The 22,994-nt window shown below is 37.0% G+C and overlaps 1 protein-coding gene across 3 annotated transcripts in view; it reads left to right on the top strand.

Annotated features, from left to right (window-relative positions):
• Positions 1 to 5,352: 5,352 nt before the first annotated feature.
• Positions 5,353 to 22,994, top strand: part of ARHGAP18 (Rho GTPase activating protein 18) — a 236,912-nt gene continuing 219,270 nt past the window's right edge. The window contains exons 1-4 of one of the 3 annotated variants that reach the window (XM_056818752.1): positions 5,353 to 5,501; positions 10,560 to 10,621; positions 12,889 to 12,971; positions 18,185 to 18,457. The gene's annotated coding sequence lies outside the window, so the exon portion shown is untranslated. Of the gene's footprint in view, positions 5,502 to 10,559; positions 10,622 to 12,888; positions 12,972 to 18,167; positions 18,458 to 22,994 lie in introns of those variants that run through there. The other 2 variants (XM_056818755.1, XM_056818753.1) reach the window with 2 other exon arrangements.

Genomic DNA, 22,994 nt, shown 5'->3' with positions numbered 1-22,994 from the left:
TTTCTGTCAGAGAAACAGGGAACTCTGGTCCTATCATACCCACTACACCTTATTTATTTATTTACAGATTAGCACATTATTACAGCTGTTAACCCACAAGAAAACTTAGTCAAGTTTTCCTACCTTAAATTCATTACTTGTCAGCATTCTTTTATGAGATTAAGAATGGGTTAGGGAATGACATACATTCAGGAAGGAATTGTGTTTTTTGAAGTCATCTCCTTAAATTGCATCACATGGGGATCTGACTACTCCTTCCTTCATGCTTGCTTTATGAAACACATGGTTAATATGTGTGTGATCTGTAAATTCATTTTATTTTGACTGGCTAGAGAAACATAGATTGTTTTGAACTCTATTATTCTGGCATATGCTCAAGTAAGATTTTAAAGAGTGGAATGGTTTGTTCCTACCAGTTATGTGTCCATGGATAATCCACTTAACTTATCTGGACCTTTGCTCCCACCACTTTATAATGAGGTGGAATGGGGATGGAGGTAGAGTTGAGATGGATGAGCTAATTTCTAAAGTCTCTTCCAAGTCTAAAATTCTTTGCTTCTTTGTATTGTGGTCTCTGAGAACAACTCCAAAACTTTTTTTCTTTCTAATTCTTTATTTTTAGAAAGAATTATTGTAATCAATATATAGCCACATAAGTATTGAGAATTTTAATAGTTCTTTTATAGAAATATTTTTTAATCAGGCTAAAACTTTACTTCGAAGTCATTTGTATGTGTTTACTAAAAAAGTCAGCCTCCTTATAATCTCAACATGTATAAGTGACAGTTTTATAACTCTCTAGATCAGTGCTGGCAAAACAATGGCACAGGTGCCAAAGATGGCATGCAGAGTCCTCTCTGTGGGCACCTGGCCACCAACAACCCCCTCACACCTGAGTTTGTTACTAGAAAGACAGAAGGACTCAGGCAGAGTTGCTCCCTTCCCCCTCTCCATTGTGCCTGATGACATTTTTTTTTTTCACATCATCTGCCCCTCTGCCCAGCAGCCTAGTGAAAGTGCACAGGTGGCAGAGCTGGAGGGGCTTAGAGTGCTTACTCCACTCCTCTCTCCCTCTCTATACTCACTAAGGACATTCCTCACTTCACCTGCCCCTCCACCCAGTAGCCTAATGTAGCTACCTCCCTCCCCTGTGTGGGGTAATGGTGGGGAGGGGAGGAAAGGCACATGTTTTTTGAGGGGGAGCCAGCACAGTGTTTGATCTGGGGAATGGGGTGGGGCTGGGACCCAGCACTCCATCTCTAAAAGGTTCGCCATCACTGATGGAGATAGTTAGTTCAGTAACCTTTGTAAAATATGGGAGTTATTTCTAAGACCCTTCTCAACTCAAACCTTCCATTGCTCCGAAGGTTGTGCAACTTGAGAACATTCTTTATAAGACAACTTAATGGAAGTCTGATAACTTGAGAAATATAATCAATTGGGAAAGATGATCTAGTTCACTGAAGCATTGTGAGAATTAATGACATTTTTAAAGTGCTTGAAAAGCCAGGAATGAAGGGTATACATCTACAATCACCAGGGCTTAGAAAGTTCATTGAAAATTCAGTAGCAAGAGACTCAAGTTTGTTTCTTCTTCAGGAGCACTGGAAGAAGGAAAAGCAATGAAGACTATGATTAATGTTTTTTTGTCTTTACCAAAGGACAAGCATAAATTTCTAGAGGTGACCTAGTGTCCATATCTTTAAATGTCTTGCCAATTTTTATGAAAATAGATATGTCTAACAGTCATCTTGCTTATTTACAATTCAGAACAGCCTAGTAACATCATTCAATCCATCAGAATAATCACAAAGTTTCTTTTCAAATTTCTTTCCTAATTTTCTTATGCATTACTCTCTGTGATCCAGCCATATTGTACTACTTGCTATTCCAAATGCCTGACAATTGAATCTCTGTACAAGACTTGGACTGGTTGTCTCCCATGCATGGTAAGTACTCTTTCTTTGACTATACCACTTAGAATTGCTGGTTTCCTTTAAGATTCAGCTCCCTTTACCATTAGTGATTTCCTCAGGAAGACCTATATTCGAATTGAATCTTGTCTGAGATATGTGAGTGATTCTGGAGAAAAATTATTTAACCACTTAATGCCTCAGTTCTCTCACCTGCAAAATGAGAAAGTTGGCTTCTAAGAGCCCTTCCAGTTTTAAACCTATGATTTCTCCCATTGCTACCTTAGTTTCAGTTTTATACAACTTTAGGAATACATGCTATCTTCCTTAGGATGTAACTTATTTGAGGAAAGGGACTATGATTGTTGCATTTTTATACCTAGAACATAGCCTAGAACATGGTGTTTGATTAATGCTTCTAAGCTAACCGACAAATTGGAGGAGGTGGAAGAAAATAGAGATGATAGCTATTCCTTGGCTAGATTTCCTGCTACTCTTTGATCATTCTATTCTAAACCAGACATCTGGATAGATTGGTGATAGGATCATTCTGTTGTATACTCAGGAATAAGAATGAAAATTTTAAAGTCACGATTAACTGAAATCTACAGATGATCCTTATCTTTCATTTTGGTCAATAGTTTGTCTTTTCTTCCAACAGTCAGGGAAAACTTACATTGAGTTTTGCTACCTCTTTTTGCACCTGCCCAAAAGCTAGTTGAAGGAAAGGAAGAAGAAAATAAACATGGGGTCTAGATCATCAGAAATTTGGTATTCTGCCTGAACAACTGTAAGTTGAGTTTATTAAAAAAATGACAGACTATCCCTACATGTATCTGGGAACAAAGGCACTGAGTACAAGGGAGTGTATTCATGTGACTGACTTCTATACTTTGTTACATGAGACTTGAAAGCCCGTCAATTTTTGCATTAGTGACTTTTCTGAGCTTCTGAATGATCTGCTTCTTGTCAGTTTTAGCAGAAAAAGATGAGGGCTGAAAGGGTATGGAGGCCAAACTACCCATCCCCCCAACTTCAGCTTCTCCCAGAAGGAAATAATTGCATTTTTGATGGCTTCTGGATTCATGGTTTCTGACATTCATATTAAATACAGCAATAACTACTTGCAATAATATCTTTTCTGGTGGGAGCAAAATCATGTGAATAGTTAACACAGAATGAAAAGAATCATGAAGTAAGACAGGACCAGCAGTTATCACTGGTTTCTTTTTCTTGAAAAGACTAAAGGCAATGATACTGAAATATACTTTGATTTCTTATTAGTAGAAACCTATTCAAGAAGATTTGGCTGTAGTTAGATATGGAACAGAATGCAATCCCTTGAGCCTTCAGCTTTCCCCTTAACCTCTGATAATGTGGATATAGATTACAGTGGAACTGAATGGTACATTATATTCTATACCAGAAACATAGAGTTATTTAGGAATCTTTGCTCACAAATCATTTTCCATACATTGTCTCTTCTTATTCTTTCAACAGATTCATTTCTAAGGCAGAGACAGATTACTTTCTGGTTTAGAAGAAGAGAATGAGTCTTAATAAGACTGAATTATAAAAAACAGGCCACAAGTCTAGAAAGGGGAAGAGAGTTAGAACCTGAACCCATGTTTTCTAACTTCTAACATTATCTGTTCCATAGCACCAGGTTGCTTTACTGATAGCAGACTTTTTGTTCCAGCATTTATTTGGAAGGAAATAGAAAATCTCCAAGAGATAAGCCTCTGAGGGAATGAGCCATTTTGGATAAGTTCCATACTAACCTTTTAGTAATAGGGTCATGCACTATTTGGGCTAAATTCAAATTGGGTAACTAATCTAGAAGGTGAATGCAAATGGACTCCCCTGATTTAGGCTATTTATACCATGATACACCTAAAACATCTCCATTTCAGCATGGCCCTAGAGACCTCTACATGCTTAGTAAATGACATCTATATCCAGTAAGAATAGGTAGAAAGAAAAGTCAAAATTGATTAAAAAAAAAAAGCAGAGATGTGTAGGAGCTAGTTTCAGACAGACTCAAGAGAGCAACTGTTGAATTTACCATTGTGAATATTTAAACCTCAAAATCAGCAAACATTTCAAATCAAGGCTTTGTTGTCTTGTTGATTGTTTACACTTAAGAAAGTAATAGAAAAATATTCATGATACAGATTCAGTCCAAAAGGGTATACTGAGTGCATTTCTGCCTTTGCCGCTCCCTGGATCTGGGTGTTAAACCATTGCCAAGCACTCCCCCTAAAAGAAGTTTTTATTTCTACAGTTTCGTAGGACTACGGTGGTTAGATGGTGATGCTGAAATGGAGATGTTTTAGAGAACAGTCACAAATACATGAATATTGAATTAGTTCCTAGATTTCCCAAAGAATTATTTGAAGAAATGATAAAAGAGCAGGACAAGATTTCTTCTCCATGGCCACAGAATTTTGTGGAATTAGTATAATGTGCATTTTTCTTTTATGATTTCAGATCTTGCCATTATATTCCCTTCTAGTTACTTTAAAAATATTCCTCAACTTCTTCCTTAGAATCAATAGTTTCAAGGCAAAAGGGTGGTAAGCGCTGGCAATGGGAGTTAAGTGACTTGCCCAGGGTCACACATGTAGGAAGTATCTGATGCCAGCTTTGAGTAAGATAAGGAAGAGAGATGCCAGTTGGATCGACAGATCTACTGGAGAAGCAGAGGAGGAAGGGAAGAGAATGTGAGTTCTAAGAGCTGCCTGGAACTTTGAAAGCCAACAGACAGGAGGGGGCACTTCCAGTCTGGGAGGTGAAGAGGGAAGGTGTTTTTCTGGGAGCAGTAGCCAAGAGACCATCCAGATGAGACCTGTCTTCCTTCTGGATCCCCCAAAAATACCTCCACTGAGACTCTGCTACAACAACTACATCTCTTCTCAAAAAGGATTTAATTTGAACTCTTTGACTGGAGCCAACTAAATCCTCCCGGTTGGATCTCTTTTCCCCTCATCTTGTTTCTTTAACCTGCATCACAAGTTTTAGTTAGTTTTAAGAATAAGTTTAAGAAGCAGTTGGCAAGAAGAGAAGTCAGGTCACAAAAGCCCCTGGCCTCCAGACTTTGAAAAGCCAATCTGCTAGGGGGCAACTTCTAGGGCTCTCCATCCTCTTTCCTTTTTTCCTCTCATACCTTTACCTAACCCCAAATAACCTCAATAAATCTCTTTGAAAATATTTAGACTTTGGGTTTGGGTTTGTCTCAAGAATCAAGCAAGATTAGGTTCTCATAAAGAGGGGGTTGATTCTAACCCCTGAGAGTCAATATTCCTGACCAAGGAAGCCATCACTCTTTCTTTGGCAGTTGGTCTTATTTAAACCCCCAGAGGCTGGCAGTTGAGGCCCCTTGGGGAGGTGGAAATTACTAAGGGTCATCTTGTCACACAGAGGCAGTTCTGACCTCAGGGGCTGTAACTCCTCTGAGGGAGGTACAGTGTCTCTCTCCATTGATTAAACTCCTCTCCTGTCTCTTGGCCTCCATCTCTCAAAATGACATCCCCGTGGAGTCAACTCCTTTTCAAGGAGACAGGATCCTGGCTTACCTCTACTCATAAGGTAATGGAGAAGAAAGCCCAATCCCTTCAGCCTTCTTTCCCCTCTCTCCTCTCCCTCCTTCCACTCATCTCCTCCATTACACACAGGACCTGGTTTCCAGGCCTGGCTCTCAATTCACTGAGTCATCTAGCTGCCATCTCTTTTTAATTACTTTAAAAAAATATTTACAAATATTTAGATGAAAAGTCCTTCAGAGTTATTTTCTTCTACTTATGGATCTAGAAAACTTTACTATCCCTTTTAAAATGTAGGTAACTCCATCTTCCTCCTTCCCACTATCCCCTTTACCTCTCTCATATTATTAAAAGAAATTAGTCATATTCTATTGCCTAGGCAGTCTTGGAAGCTGGTTCTTTTGATTTTTACAAATGAAACACAACACCTACCAGGCCTTATTTGAATGGTTTGTGTTCTGTGCTAATGCCCAATTCACTGAAATAAAGATAACATTGAACATCTACAAGGAGACAAACTAGCTAGTAGTCTATAAGTAGAACTGTGGGCTATAGATAAGTATATAGTCTATGTTAATTCTATATTGAAACACTACAATTAAGGGACAGTCAAAGCTGCAGCTCCCCAAACCAAGTCATAGCATGGAATTGCTAAAGTTGTACAAGTGCTGTTAAAGCACTGATTTTTTTCCCCTGAGCCAGAGCCCAGGTTGCCACACCCTAGTCAAAGCTCTGGATTTGCCAATTCATATGAAGTCTTCTTCCTCTGATTTTTATTGTTATTATCATCATCACCATTTTTTGTTATTCTGTCCTTGACAAATACCAATAGAGAGAAACATTTCTGAATGTAAAAAATAAGGTAGAGAGAAGGATCATATATGAAATTATAAATCTCTACTATAAATAGTTTGATAATTTAACAAAAACACATGTAACTAATTTAATAGGTTAGTTTTAAATCTGATCTGTTTGTCTAAACAGGTCTTCTTAAAAACCATCTTCTGCTCTATGTGCTATAAAATGCTTCTATAACTCTCTTCCTTTCCTTTTTTTGACATCATTATCACACCTCAAATATTCCTGCACCACAAAAAACAACCTCCCTTGGGACAGATAAACTATTCTTCCCATTCTCGATTTGTCCATAGCTAATAGCTGAATATTTAATTATCAGAGAGGAAGGTGTAAGGAATAGATGGGATGGGAGAACATATAATTAAAAAAAACCTAGGAAAATCTTAAAATTTTTAAAAACTAAAATAACTTGTTAAATATGAATGTCTTTGTCATTTTTAGATCATGGGAAACTATATAGGATTTTAGAAAGGGAAGGAACTTTAGAGATGTTCTTTGTTGTTGAGTTGTGCCTGACTTTGTGACCTCATTTGAGTTTTCTTGATTAATTTACTGGGGTGGTTTGCTATTTCCATTCCAGCTCATTTTATAGATGAAGAAACTGAGGTAAAAGGGACTTACTCTCTTGTCCAGGGTCACACAGGTAGGAAGTGTCTGAGGCCAGATTTGTACTCATGAAGATGAGTCTTCTTGGCTGAAGATCACTCTGTCTACTTTGCCAGCTAGCTACCCTCAGAGATCTTTTGGTCACCTAATCTCTTCATTTATTAATTTGTTTACTTGTTCATTTATCTCTCCATTCATTTATCCATTTATTTGTATGTTACTCTTTCATTGTCTCTTTGTCTCTCTGTCTCTCTCTGTCTATTTTTTTAAACAAATGAGGATTTGTAAAATTCCCCACAAAGAGGTAGACACTTTCTCTAGGTTACACAGTAAGTGCCAGCGCCAGTATTCAAACTGTTTCCTGATTCTAAATCCAGTGCCCCAGGCTACTAGTGCTAAATTCAACAAGCATTTATTAATTTCATACTTGTACCAGGCACTTTGCTAGGTGTTGTAGATATAAAGACAAAAGCCAAACTGTTGTGGGCTGGCATATTTGAGAAATTAGAGAGGTGTGAATTAACCCCATTCACATTCCCACAAACTAACTAGTATGATTGTGAGCTAGGAAGTTATGATGCAGACCTGGGGTAATCTGGGTTAACTTTACCCTCATATAAATTTGATCTGAGACCCAGCTGTGTGGGCCCTTTGGGCAAGAGGATAAAAGCAGCTTTTAGGGAACTCCTGAAACCCCAGGGAACCTCCTTGCCAACTCCTTTAAACCTTTTTGCTGGTGGTTTTTATTTGTTTTTATCTTCTAGAACTGTTTTTAACCATCTTGGGATATGCTTTTACCCAGGGTTTGGAATATATTTTAGTAAATGGACTGTTTGAATCCTGGGGCTCTGAGTGATCCATCACACCAGATAAGTAACTGGGACAAAAATAATCCCAGAATTTAAGGGGCTTACATTCTACTGGTTTCTCCTTTTATGACTTTTGGCATCATTTTAAGATAAATATTCTTTAAAGAATCTTACAAAATTATCCAATGCCACATCTTTTAAAAGTCTCTAATGTCTTTATTTTGGCTTGGTTTTCTGAAAACATCTCCAGAGTGGCAATTAGCACGTCCCACTTTTAGTCTCTGACCCAGGTTTTTGTTTTTTGGTTTTGTTTTGTTTTTCTGATTTGGTTTCCTTATCAATATTTAAGCTCTTAAAATGGTTCAATAGATCATAGGCCCCTAAATATAGAATGGAAGTGCTACAGCTCTACAAATAAAAGGTTACTCTTTAGAAAAATTTTATTTCACAAGTTTCAATCAAATGTTGGGTGTTTGTACTAGTCCAACTAGCAAGGAATCCTGCAAAATGGGTGCTTACAATTAGAATCCTTGTGATATGATTTTAATTATGTAAATCAAGTTAACATCATCCTAGGCTGGCCTCATTTAACTGCTCAAACAACTGGGATATCCCAAAACTATTAGGCATAGGTCTTGGAGTGGAGTCTTGGAGCTATTTGGATTAGATGGTGAGCTTCTTGAAGGCAGTCACTGTTTTGACCCTTTTTTGCATCACTAGCATGCCTTGTACCGGGTAATTGCTTAATAAAAGTTTGTTGACTTCATTGGGAAACTGAGACACTCCAATACAAAATCAGTGTTGGTATTGCTACTCTGACTGCAGACAGGTTTCACATGAGCTGTGACCATGTGGATCATCAGAATCTGAACAGGCATACATTTTGGCGCCAATATGTTACCCTTCCTAGTCTTGGTTATGGAATATGTATTAGTGAGTAAAGACAGAACCAAGGGTTAGATAGATAGATAGATAGATAGATAGATAGATAGATAAACAGATAAAATCAGAGAGATGAATGAATGAATAAATAAGCAAGCTCAACAAAACAGGACAGATCATAGAGAATATAGTTTTATCAATAAAATAAAACCAGCCTTCCTACACTGGCTCCACCTCCCTCCTTACTCGACACTTTAGGGTTGCCAGGAATTTCTAGTGTCTGATACCTAAATGACGCTTTCTGTCATTCTAGAATCAATTTATGAAATTGTATTTGATCATAGGAACTGTTAAAGGAAAAGTAGACATACAATTTGTGAGCTCCTGCTTTGCTTAAATATATTTTCACACTAGTCAAGTGCTTCTTTTTCCTTGTTTTGGTAATGGGTAATTCCTTGTTAAGAGATATGCTCGTTATCAAATTGATTATTATCAAAACTATCCCACGGAAGAAATGGGAGATTGTTTTCTGACACATGCATCAAGACAAACACAGGAAACCATCTAAACTTTGACACCAATACATGAAACTTTGTGTATCGTTCATGCATTAAAATAGCTTTTCCTTTCCAGGACACTGCTGGAGTTATTGTGTCCTGTCCAAAAATGTATCCAGACTTAGTCAAGAAGTTTTTATTCAGTAATTCATTTTTCTCTCCTTCCTCCCTTCCTCCATCCGTGTGTGTATCTCTGTCTTTCTCTGCCTCTTTGTCTCTTACTATCTCTCTCAGTTTCTCTCCACCCCCAACATCTCCCTGGATGTGACTAATTAATATTCATGTTTTATGCTTTGTAACTGTTACCTAAATCTATGTTCCTTTTATTGTAAGTTATTACAAGTAAAATGAAAATCTAAAGTCATTTAATTTGATTATTATTTAGACGGAAGTTCTCCAAGGAGTCAACAGGAAGCAGTAGGGTGAATTCAAAGATGCATAGCATTCTTCCTTCCTTCTCATTTGTATACTAGCTTGAGATGCCTGCTCTGTATTTTCTTTGAATCAGACCAGAGAAAATAAATGTATGGCCTGGGCTTCTAACTTTATTTTTCTGCACTATAGTTTTAGTTCATTCCCCAGTTGATTTCCATTGTCCTTCCATTCAATTTAGGAAAGAGGAGGGAGAGGTAAAAAGGAAATATTGGTTTGAAAAATTCCTTAATTGGATCAGTTGATCCCTGAGGGCAGAGGTAAGGCAGGAAGAAAAAAAGCATCAGGTGAGATTTTCCTATCATAAAATATATTAAGTAATGATGAATTTCTGACAGAAAATCAAATTCTCCCTCAAATTCTAATTGTAATCATAGATGAAACATTTATATTTAACCTTTTAAAAATCTTATTTGATTAGTAATTTTCACTTACATAACCTTCATTTCTTGACTAATTCCTCTACTTCCCCTACTCAGAGTCCCATTCTCTGTAAAAAGATTTAAAAAGAAATGAAAGAGTGAGCAGCTAGGTGGTTCAGTGGATTAAGACCCAAGCCTAGAGACAGGAAGTCTGGGCTTTAAATCTAGCCTCAGACAAGTACTGGCTGTATGACCCTGGGCAAGTCAGTTAACCTCCATTGCTTTTCCCTTACCACTCTTCTGCCTTGGAACCAATATACAGTATTGATTCTAAGATGGAATGTAAGGGTTTAAAAAAAGGAGGGGAAGTCATTCAGTAAAACCAAATAATACATCCACCATGTCACATATATTCCACCCTCAGAGTTCTCTACCTCTGCAAAGAGGGGAGAAGTACATTTTCTCAATTCTCTGGAGCAAAGTGTGGTCATTATTTTTGTACAGCTTTATTTTGTTGAGTGGGGGGTGCTGTTCTTTCCATTTATACTATTTTAGTATTGGTGTATGTCATTTTCCTGATTCTGTTTATTTCGCTTAGCATCAGTTCATTGAAGTCTCCTCAGGCAATTCTAAGTTCTTCATGTTGGAATGTTTATTTCTGTGAGTATCTAAATACTATTCAACAGTAAATTTATATCTTATATCTTTAAATTTTTTTGATGGAAGGAAAGGCTGTTCATCCTGATCTGAAATGTGCTTCTATTCGATGATGAAATATCTCAATTTGCTATTAAGAGCAAATTTTTATGTTTATAATAGAAATATTTCAGAGAAGAAACATTTTTCATTAGTATTGTCAAAATTATGGTAATTTTAAGCACATTTTATTTCAATGAAGAATCGCTATAGCTTCCAAAGGAGTCAGTTTGTCTGATCGACTCCACTAAAAGTGCTATAGAAATGGGGAAACATAATAAAATAGATGGTGAGCAAGGTAACTAATAATAGTACTAAATATTGATGATGAGAATTTAATTTAGGGGCTCTTTTAGTTCTGCTAAAATATTTTTAAGAACTAATAAAAGACAGAGCCTGCGATGGTAAGAATAAATTTAACCTATACTATTTATATGGCATGAAAATATTATTTAGTAACTAAAGTAAAAGCATGCCCAATAACGATGATGATCCACATCACATAATACAGAACAGTTTACAAAGTGCTTTCCTTGGAAAAAATGTGAAAGAGGGTTTTTCTGGATGAAGAAACTGAGACCCATCAAGGTTAGATGACTTGCCACAAGATTACGTGACAGTGAGTAGTGGAATTAAGAGTCGAAGTACTTATTACTCATCAATATCTAACCAGCATTATTTATTACTTCAAGGTAACAAATAACTGCTGCATAATAACAATTATGTTATCTCATTTTATTCTCAGAATAATACTGAGAAGTAGATGCTTTCATTATTACTATTTTATATACAAAGGTTAAGTGACTTTCCCAGCACTACACAGCTACCTACCTGCCCTAATGAATAAGTCATAGAATTGTAGGATGAAAAGTTTCGCAATTTAGTTCTAGATGAAACTTCAGATGGTTTCTTATCAAATACCTTAATTTTTCAAATGAGGAAAATAAAATTCAGAGAGGTACCAGACTACACAATTAGTTAATTAAATCAATAAGCATTATTAGTGTTTATTATGTGTGGGACCCTGCCCTGGAAATACAAAGACAAAAAAAAATCCCAAGGAGCTTACATTTTAGGGAGAGTGTCTGATGGCATATATGTGTAAATGTACATAATATACATATGGAGTGGCAGGTGGGTGGCTCAGTGGATTGATAGTCAGACCTACAGATGGAGTCCTGAGTTCAAATCTGGACTCAGGTGCTTCCTAACTGTGTGACCTTGGGCAAGTCACTTAACCCCCATTGTCTAACCCTTACCACTCTTCTGTCTTAAGTCAGAAGAGAAGGGTCTTTTTAAAAAATTAAATAATAATATATGTATGGATCTACACACATATATAATTTTTTTCAGAGATCCATAATACTCTTCCTTCCTTCTCACTTATATTTTAGCTTAAGAAACACTTGCTGTGTATTTTCATCAAATCATAGCAAAGAAAATAAATGTATAGCTTGGGTTTCTATGTCTATTTTCTACATGTGTGAACATATGTATATATGTATGTATGTGATGCATACATGAATGTATTTGTATGTATATACATACATGCATAAACACAAAACTTTATAAACAAATTAAATTCAAGGTAATTTCAGGGGTGAGTGAGGCACCACAAGGAGATGAGACGTACTTCACATAGGAAGTGGCATTTAAGGAAGCAAGGTATAATTGGGGGTTGAACCAGGGTGTGGGCAAAGCCACTCTTCCTGTTATTCTAGCTCAGTGTTTGTGTGCTTCAAGAATTAAGTTCCTGACTGCTTCTGCACACAGATGTTTCAGCTGGAAGACTCTTGTACTTTGAGATGGTAAAACAATCTCCCCATTGACCACTGAGCAAGAAGAACTATTGGCTTAGCAAGGGGGTGACCAGTCTTCATTCCTTTCTCTTCTTTCTTGGCTAAGAAGCATCTTAATACTTTTTGAGACTGTCACTGGAGGAGTAGATTAGGACTGTTGTCCTTCCTCCATCTCAGCAGCAAATTGATTGCTCCCATGAAGCACCTAGAACAGAGGAACTCAATGAGCTAAGCTTGAGCCTGAGTACCTGGCAATTTTTCTGGATTTGTGTTTCCTTTGCTGAGTGAGTGACTAAACATTGATTGTGAGGTGGATATAGCCACTCTTGAAGGTGACCTGATTTGTCTAGACCTAATGCCTAGACCAAAGGTCTAGAGATTAAGGATCCATTGGATGGAGTTGATTGAAGGCAACATTTTATTCTGCATTAGAAAGGATGACCACCAATGAGAAGAGCAGCTCACACCTGGCTGGCCACAAGACATGGACTTCGAGAAGACAAGGTGGAACTGAGGTGAAATATATCAGCACTATTTTAGCATTCTAGCACAATGATTTATATTTTCAAAAGGTTTAAGTACCAAAATCCTTTGAGAATATAAAATTAGTTATAGGTTCATTTACTGAATCCTGTTCAACCTTTCTGTCAATTCAAGCTTATGAATGTTTTGTGTTTAGCATTTCTTTTGAATATAGGAAATAAATGCCCATCCTATACAGATTCATATTTACGTTGTGTTCATTTCTACTCCTTACTTTGTGGAGTGTCTAAACATGAGCAAAAGGGGCAGCTGAGTGGCTCAGTGAATTGAGAGGCTAGCTAGGAAATGGGAGTTCCTGGGTTCAAGTGTAGCCTCAGACACTTTCTAACTGTGTGACCCTGGGCAAGTCACTTAATCCCCATTGCCTAGCCTTTACCACTCTTGGTTCTAAGGCAGAAAGTAAGGTTTAAAAAAATAATAAAAATGAGCCAAAACCAAGCGTAAAGAACTTTTTGAGATAAGCCTAATAGTGTGAGAAAAGCATCCCAAATCTTCATTAAAGACTAGGCTCTCCCAGGACTGAATGTGGTCCAGAACACAGATGTGTAGAGCAAATGAGACCTTTTTTGGTAAGAGAGTGCATAACAGTCTCTAGTGCATAATATTTATCATTGTAAGACTGGGATTCTATATGCATAGCTTATCCTGTTTTCAGGTTAGGAGAAGCAGCCTGGTATAATGGTTAGAGTATTGGACATGGAGTCTAGATGATGTGAATTTGAATCTTGCATCTTATGCTTACTACCTTTGGGCAAGATATTTGACTTCTTCAAAACTCAATTTCTTTATATGTAAAAGTCATTCAATAATGGCCAACTCTTTGTGATCCCATTGACCATAGCTATCTATGAGGTGTTCTTGGCAAGGATCCTGGAGTGGTTTGCCATCTCCTATTCCAGTGGATTTTTCTGTCAGGAAATCAGAGATTTGCTCAGGGTTACACAGTTAAGAAATGACTGAGGCCATATTTGAAATTCAGGTCTTCCTGACTTTAGGTTCACTGTACTAACCTCCGAGCCACTTAACTGCCTCCTACACATACAGACTTTAAGTGACTTAACCAAGGTCACACAACTAGGAAATGTCTGAGGCTGGGTTTGAACTCAGGTCTTCCTGACTCCAGGGCTAACCATGAATGTTTTTAACTTCATGAACTTGTTGCAAATACTCCAGCAAAATAGTATATGCAAAGCACTTTTCAAAATTTAAAGCATTATATAGTTATGGATCGTGATAATTTTTAATATAATTATGTATTCCTTGAGAGCAAGGCCTGGTTCTTTCCTCTTTATCCTTCTGACCTAGTACAGCAACTTGTACAGAGTGGACACTTAAATTTTATTTGTTGAACTCAACTGCCATTCTTCACACACTAGCAAAAAAAAAATGTATAAATAGCAGAAACGGTGGAGTATGCATGTCAATGAGTCAAATAAACAAGCATTTATTAAGTACTTACTATGTTCTGGGCTCTGTGCTAAGACCTGGGGACATAAATACAAGTAAAATGAAAAACTGACATTCCTCAAGGAATTTGCATTCTAGTTAAGGAAGAGAACACCTAACAAAAACTGAAAAAGGAGACGATGTTACCCAAATGGGAGCATGTTGGATAAATCTAGGGAGTGATGGGAGCTGGTGGAATTCTGGGAGGAACTCTCCAGTGGAATAAAGTTGCAGGGGGAAGAAGGAGCAAGTAGCTAAAGACTTATGACAAAGTTCAAAGAGTGAAATTTTGCTGGTGTTGGATTTGTGCCCTATTTAAACTTTGGGTTTCCTCTATTGTCTGACAGAGTACTCCACACTTTTAGTTAATTTTTACTGCATGTTTGGAGGAATTCTTTATGTTGTCTTCTGTGTAATTTCAACTATATCTGGCATACTTGGGGTATTCAGTAAATATTAAATATGATATCTAGATGAGAAAACTCTCTAATGATAATATTAATCTAAAATCAATGTTCTAAGTGCTTATGATGAGCATTTTCAAAAGGACCACCATAAACATAATTGCAGCTTATATGCCAACATCTGCTGAAGAGGATAAAGATAATAGGGAATTAGATAAAATATTCCATTTTAAATTAACATGTGCTTTATCTTAATACTTGGTGACTTCTAAGGGGAGTATGGAGGAGAACAATGAAAAAATATATTGGAAAATCTGGACCAGTATTAATAAATAAGAACTAAAAGGTTCAGTGATTACAGAAAAACCAACTCCCTATACATAGTATGAATTTTATAAGAACAGGCAGCTTCTTTTTGGTTCTTAGCCCTAGAATACTACAGATCCTCTTAAATGAGACCCATAATCACTGAAGGAAGTTCAATTCAATTTTCTATAGAGCAAAAATCAAGTAGTTGATGAATAGCTACTGTCCACATGATGATATATTTAGAGATAGAGAAACCACAGAGCTGTCCTGTCTTCTGCGGATCCTTTTTCCCTGTAGGTTAAGTCGGTGGACACATGTAAGATGATGTCTTTGTTATAGAAGCAGTAATATATAAACTGTTCTTCTCTATTTATGGGTAACCTCATAAAGCCATCAAGGTAAACACATGTTAAGTGTAAAGTGGATTTGAATGAGCATTATATTTAGTGAGTGCGTCATTCCAGGTTTTCACATGACTGAAATGACCATGGATGGATGAATGTAATAAAAATTTATTAAGCACCTACTATGTGCCAGACACTATGGCAAATGCTCTATAGCTATTATTTCTTTTGATCTTCACAATAATATTGTGAAGTAGGTACTATTATTATGCCTATTTTAGAGTAGAGGAAATAGATGCAAACCAAAGGGTAAATAAATGACTTTTCCAAGATCTACCTGAGTCATGTCCCTGACTCCATGCCCAGAACTCTTATCTATTACACAACCTAGCTGCCTCATGGATTCATGATTCTTTCTTCCCTTTTCATTTGCCATAGAAAGTTTTTAGGATTACATTGTGAAAAATTAAATAGGGGTCAGACATCAGTGGTATTCTGTAAAAGATGGACACTTTTCTGTATCAGAAGGAATGTGTGTCCTAGTAGCCACTTTTTCTTCCCTACCCCTGTGAGGATAGAGGAATCTTGGAAAAAGTTGTTTGATAATTGATTCAAAGAAATCAGAAGTCTTTATTTTGGCAGTTGCACTCAAAATAACTCCTTTAGATAGACAGACATTCTACATAAACATTGTTTGCCTATGTAAATGTTGCTGTTGTCTTTTAGTCACTTTGTGATTCCACTTGGGATTTTCTTAGCAAAGATACTGGAGTAGTTAGTCAATATCTTCTCCTATTCATTTTGCAAACGAGGAAATAGAGGCAGAGTAAAGTGACTTGCCCAGCGTCTCAGAACTACTACTAAGTTACTACTAAGTTTCTGAGATGGTATTTTAACCCAGTCTTCCTTACTCCAGGCCTGGCACTCTATCTATTGGGCCACCAACAACTGACAATGTAAATAGAGAACAATAATTCAAAGTAATCAACTAGTGTTTAGTAAACATTAGTTATAGGCATTTGGTAAAGCACTAGATATACTAGGAAAGTCCAAAAACAAAAAGCCACAGTCCTGATCTCAAGGAATTCACAACCTAAACTGAGAAGTCAATAGGCAAAGAATTTTGTACAAACAAGATTGTGGGTAGGCTCAGAGAGAAGAAACTAGCATTAAGGACTACAAAAGGCTTCTTGCAGAAGAGGGAGGTTAGCTGAGACCTAATGGAAGCCAGGGAAGCCAGAAGATGGAGATGAGGAAGGAGCAAGTTCCAGGCATGGGGAAGCAGAAACCGAAAATGCTCCAAGTCAGGAGATGGAGTTCCAAACCTGAGTAATAGGAAGGAAATCAGTGTCACTGGATCGCAGAGTAGGGGAAGAGGAATAAGGTATAAGAAGGCTGTAAAAGTAGCAAAGAGGCAGGTTGTGAAGGCTTTAAAAGCCAGAGAAAATTTTATCTTTGTTTCTGGTGGTGAGAGGGAGACACTTTTGTTAATTGAATGGGAGGGTCCAGGGAGTCAACCCTGTGCTTTAAAAGATCTTTTTTTTTTTTTAATTAACCCTTACCTTCCGTCTTGGAGTCAATACTGTGTATTGGCTCCAAGGCAGAAGAGTGGTAAGGGCTAGGCAATGGGGGTTAAGTGACTTGCCCAGGGTCACACAGCTAGGAAGTGACTGAGGCCAGATTTGAACCTAGGACCTCCCGTCTCTAGGTATGGTTCTCAATCCACTGAGCTACCCAGCTGCCCCCTTAAAAGATCTTTTTATGGCTGAGTGGAGAATAGGCGGAGTGGGCAAAGACTTGAGGCAAAGAGACCAACCAGCAGGCTGTTGGAATAGTCCTGGTATGAGATGATGAGTGTCTATGCTAAGACAGTTGCAACGCCAGAGAACAGGACTCTGTAGATAGAGTGCCAGACCTGGAAGAATCAGGAGGTTCTGGGTTCAAATTTGGCCTCAGATACTTTCTAGCTGTCTGACCCTGGACAAGCCACTTAACCCTCATTGCCTAGCCCTTACAATTCTTCTACCATAGAACCAATACATAGGATTGCTTCTTAGAGGGAAATTAAGGGCTATTAAAAAAAGAAGTGATTGAATATGGAAGGTAATGAGAGAGAGTAAGGAATGGAAGATGACACCTAGGTTTTAAGCCTAGATATAACTAGGAGGATAGTGATGCCCTGCATAGTTACAAAAGCCAGGAATATCATAATATTAATAAGAATAACAACAGCAACCTTTTTACAGCTTTTTAAGCTTTGTAATATATTTTACAGCAACTAGGTGGAACAGTGGGTAGAATGCAGAGCCTGGAGTCAGAAAGATATGAGTTCAAATCTGATCTCACATGCTTACTGAGTATGTGTCCTTGGGTAAGTTCCAGTTTCCTTATTTATAAACTAAGTATAAGGAGGAAATGGTAAACCTTTCTACTATTTTTGCCCAGAAAATCCCACATGGGGTAATGAAGCATCAGTAGCAGCTAAAACTGAACATCAAAACACACTTTACATATTTTTGAATGACTTGTTTCTCTTTACAATGTATACTTTTGTGCTGTAGTAGTGAGATTTAATTATTTTAACTGGACCAGTTACCTGCTCAAATGAAACAACAGATATAAAATGCAATGATTTTGAATAATTGAGGAGTCATGTATCTTCTCTCTATTATTTCCTTTCAGTCTTTCTATGAATCAAAAGCCTCATTTCTGGTAAGCAACCACTCATTGAGATTTGGGAAGGGACAATGAGACTCATCCAGTTCTGCCCCCCATTTCTACAGATAATGAAACTGAGGCACAGTGAAGTAATTTGTTTAGAGTCACAGAGTTAGGGAAAGAGCCATGATCTGCCAAACCTCTGGAACAAGAGAACCCCAGCTATTTGGGTTGCAAAAACTTTGCCTTCAAGCTTCCAGCAAATGAGAGTGCCAAGACAGCTAGCCAATAACTAAGGTGAGTTTCATGGTAAGTAAACTTGAAAGCAAGATCATATGACAGATTAAATAAAAAATCAGATAATCTTTATGTACCTTCCCTGTATGTCAACTATTATTTGTGCCCATGACACCTCAGGATATAATAAGCTACAGTGGTGTGACTATTAAGGCATAATACTGATTTGTCTTTTAACTTATCAGCACTTAGACCATCCAAATGAATGTTCTTCCCATGCCTGTAATCATGGTGGAAGCCAATACACTATTCCAAAAATATGGTAATTACTCCAAATATTTATTTAGAACTCCTTTTTTCTAATTATCCTATACTTATGCCATTCTTTTCGTTTTTAATGCCCATTCACCCTTCTCTTTCACAAACCATATTTATTATATCCTTCATGTTACAGCTTAAAAATCTCAGTCTCTGAGAAGTATTTTCTTACTAAATACATTCCACTATGACTGTTGCTATACTTAAAAGTTTCCTCATGAATTACATATGGCAGGTATGCCTAAGCCTGGGACCAGAGGAATTGGATAAGCCCTTTTCCTCTTTACTATCTTCTAACCAAAGTGTGACTTTAGCCATTTGTTCTGAATTCTTCTTGTCTTTGGCACTACTTGTCTTACTAATGTGGCAGTGAGTTATAATAGAGTTCACACCCTCAAGCTGGCCTTCAAAGGGGAATGCTAATACACACCTCTGCCTTCTTAATTTTGCTCACATCATTCCCTAGACCTTGCATGCCTTATCCCTTTAATCCTACCTGGCCTTCAAAGTCCAGTTTGATTGTCACTTATAAGAAGCCTTTCTTGATTTCCTCTCATTTAATCACCATCTTTTCTAACCCTTGGATCTTTATAGGGTCCTCTTCTTGCACCTCTGGTATGGACTCATCTCTTACTGCTTTGCAGTGTAGTTATTTCTTGCATGGGACATGCCTGCCCAATTGGATTGGGAAAATCTGAACTATGTCTGATTTAATCTTTTCATTCCTCTAAGCACCTGAAACAGGGGCCTCATTATAGAATAGTTTGTTCCCTCACCCAAAGGTAGACTATTATTGTTGTTGTAATTTCTACTCCCTTCTCTCCAACTCCCCACCTCCTCCCAACTTGTTGACCATTTCTATTTGCTCCAAGAACATGAAATGTGATCTGATTGAGCTATAGCCCAGAAAGAAGTGGCAATAGCAAAATGCTATGGCATTCAGTGCCATTACTTGCAGAAATTAGCAGGGACATAAGGAGTTCTTCCAGACTATTGATAGTTGCCTTGTCTATGTGATATTCTTTTAGCCTTAGAGAGCTGTTGTTGATGAAGCCAGGGTCATTGGAAGTCTCATAAATCCTCTGCACATTCATGCAAACCAGCTCTTTATTGTACAGTGACTGGTTTTGGACCAGGATGTAGTCCTAGTTCTTGAAAACTGACACCTGACTTGCCTTCCATTCCATTATGGGACTTGGCAATGAAGTGGTGGTTGAATTCACACTCTGAGCTGTGCCAGAAACCACTGGACACCAATTCAAAGAATTTCAAGCCCAGGCCTTGCTCAATTTTGTACACTTCCTGATGCATAGTTAAAGTCCTAATATCTAGATTAGTATGGTAGAGAATTCAAATCCAGGTCTACTGACTTCCAATCCAATGCTTATTCCATTAAACCATGCTGTTTCCCATTGTTGTATTCCTCTGAGAGAAATAAAAAAGTTAAGCAGTTCTTTGTTTATTTTGATCTGAAATGACACTTTAGGGAATTCCTAGAGAGGAAGGAGTTAGATCCACTTCTCATTCTTCCAGGATATTGCTGAATTGTAAACTTATTGTCCTTGGGCTATTAATTCCCCAAAGTGTGGAAAGAGAACTGGATATGAAATAAGAGGATCTCTAGCTTGGGTTTTTGATTGTTTACTTGCTACCAATATCACCTTGGGCAAATTATTTAATCAAATCTGGGCTTTTATTTCATTTGTAAATGATCTCTAAGGTCCCAACCAATGCTAAGTTTTTACTATAATCCTTAGTCTGTAGACTAATAATTGTAAATCCAGGGGTTCTTTTGAGTTATTCCATAAAGGTCTAGAATTAGGTGGGGATTCTTTTAACTCCTTAAAAGAGCTGTGGTGTCTTCATCCATTAGATCTGTTGGATAATCAAAGCAGCCCAACTCTATCCTAATTTCAGTTAAAATATTTTTACATTTCTAGAACACAAATTCTGGCTCCTCAAAAATGTTTTTGTTTTAAATTTTCCCATTTCATAACACTATTGCTATGACTCAACTTCCCCATTACAATATTATTTTAATCCAAAAGACATGTTTTCTCTAAACTAGGTATCAGTGTTAAGTGGAGTTCACCTATAGAGGTTTAAAATTGAGTCGTCTACTTTTGCTGCCCTACTTCCTTGTCATGCTGTTTCCCAAAGGTGTTTCCTGTCTGAATGGAAGGGGGTAAAAACAAAATACCTGAATTTTTTCTCTTGTTAAATAACTAGATTGTTATATTTTTTTACCAGTGTTCAGGACTTTTCATCTTAATCTTTGTAAATGCTTTTGAAAATAAATTTAGCTGTTCTTCATGCACAACCATTCCCTGCCTTAAAAGAACCCTCTCATAACAAAGAAGCACATGAAATCTAAACAAACAACAATAAAAAAAAATCAAAACAAAATTTGGTACAATCCGAATGTCTGATAATGCATATATTTCATTCTGAACCTATGATTCACCATCTCAACACTGATGGAGGTATACAGATGGGTAGAAAGATAAATAAACAGGAAATACGGTGAAGAGAGGGCAGGACCACATGAATTTGAATTCTTCCTCAGACAGTTACTAGTTATGTGACTGACTCTGGTTAAGTTCTTTAAATTCTCTGTGCCTCAGTTTCTTCACCTGTAAAATGGAGGTAATAATAATAATACTTACCATATAAAATTCAAATGTAAATTACCTTGAAAATCTTAAAGTGATATATATCTTATTTTTTATTATAGATAGGAGAAGCATTTATTAAGTGCTTACATCATAAAGGGGGAAGATAACACTTGTAGGACAGCTGAAAAGTGGGGGATGGAAGAGATGATGGATGGATGACCTGGAAGTGGTACAGAGGCATGGTTCCAGGCAAGATAAACCTATCAGAGCCAGAAGTCTCAAGGATAAATTCCAAGGATAAGAGACTGGGGCGGGGGTTGAGGAGAAATGGAGATTGATGGCCAGAGTAAGAACAGTATGGCATAGAGATGGCAAAATGAAAAAGAAGGAAACAATAACCTTTTGTGTCCTCTTTTAGAATATTATTCTCTTTCTCCTTTACAATGATTATCTTATTATGGCTCTATCCAAGCTCCCCAGATGGAATATAGTGGGAGTAGCTTTATTATGAATGTATTCTGTGTTAACTGCTATGATTCAGATTTTTCTGACAATTGGCTTCTTAACAATTCTTCCTTAATATGAGAAAAGGGGCATACTATGAAGTAATATGATGGCATTAGCAATTTGCTCATGAAGTCAAGTTAGTCTGATTACTTTTGTTCTTTATTAGCCAAAGAGCAGTTTTGCTACATAATAGAAGCTTTTGTGTTTCAACCAGCAGGTGGCAACCAAATTAAAGCTAAAAGTTTACCTAATCCCATTAACAGGTGGAAACATTGTGCTTGTGCTTTCAAAAACTAATGAGTAAGTAACAATTGGAAGAAATATTTTTGGCTCTAAAGTTAAAAGCAATTAAAGAATTTTTTTTTAACTTTCGATCTGAGACATCTGATTTTCTAAAGGTTATTTTAGATTCTTCTCCTTGAGGTTCATTGTTATATCTTAATTTCTGTGAAGGGATGTCAGAGGAATTCTCTATAGTTATACAACATGATGCTTGAAATAATGAGGTGATCACTTACTTTGACAGTTTGTAAAAGTAGAATCAAAAAGCAAAACTATCTAGTGGCTTAAATTGATATTTCACTTTATCTTTGTTTTATAAAGAATTGTTTTATAAGCTGTCTTCATTTTGCCCAATACAAATCTATGGACATTTGTTTGTTGGGTTTTTCTAAGAGAATACCTGTAGGGGACAGCTAGGTAGTTCAGTAAATTCAGAGACTGGCCCAGAAACGGAGCTCCTGGATTCAAATGTGGACTCGGGTACTTCCTAGCTGGATGACTCTGGACAAGTTACTTAACCCTCCTGGCCCAGCCCTTACCACTCTTCTGCCTTGGTACCAATACACAGTATTAATTCCAAGACAGAAGATAAATTTTTTTTAATTTTTTTAATTAAAAAATTTCTAATTAAAAAAGAATTCCTCACTTGTGACTTGGTGGGCTTTTAAAAATCAGAATGAAACTCTTCATTATGATAATTTACTGAGATTATTATTATTTGTTGCATTATTATTAATATAAATATAATAATTATATGTATTATTATTAGAGAATCATTTCAAGACTTTTAGAGGTGGATAGAACCTTAAACATCATCTAGTGAAACCTAAATCATAATGCAGAGGGGGATGCTGAGACCAGCAAAAGGGGAAGTA

The sequence above is a fragment of the Monodelphis domestica genome, chromosome 2 (genome assembly GCF_027887165.1).
Source record: "Monodelphis domestica isolate mMonDom1 chromosome 2, mMonDom1.pri, whole genome shotgun sequence".
NCBI lineage: Eukaryota > Metazoa > Chordata > Mammalia > Didelphimorphia > Didelphidae > Monodelphis > Monodelphis domestica.
Note: the sequence above shows the minus strand (reverse complement) of the source record. Positions and strands in the feature narration are given on the sequence as shown.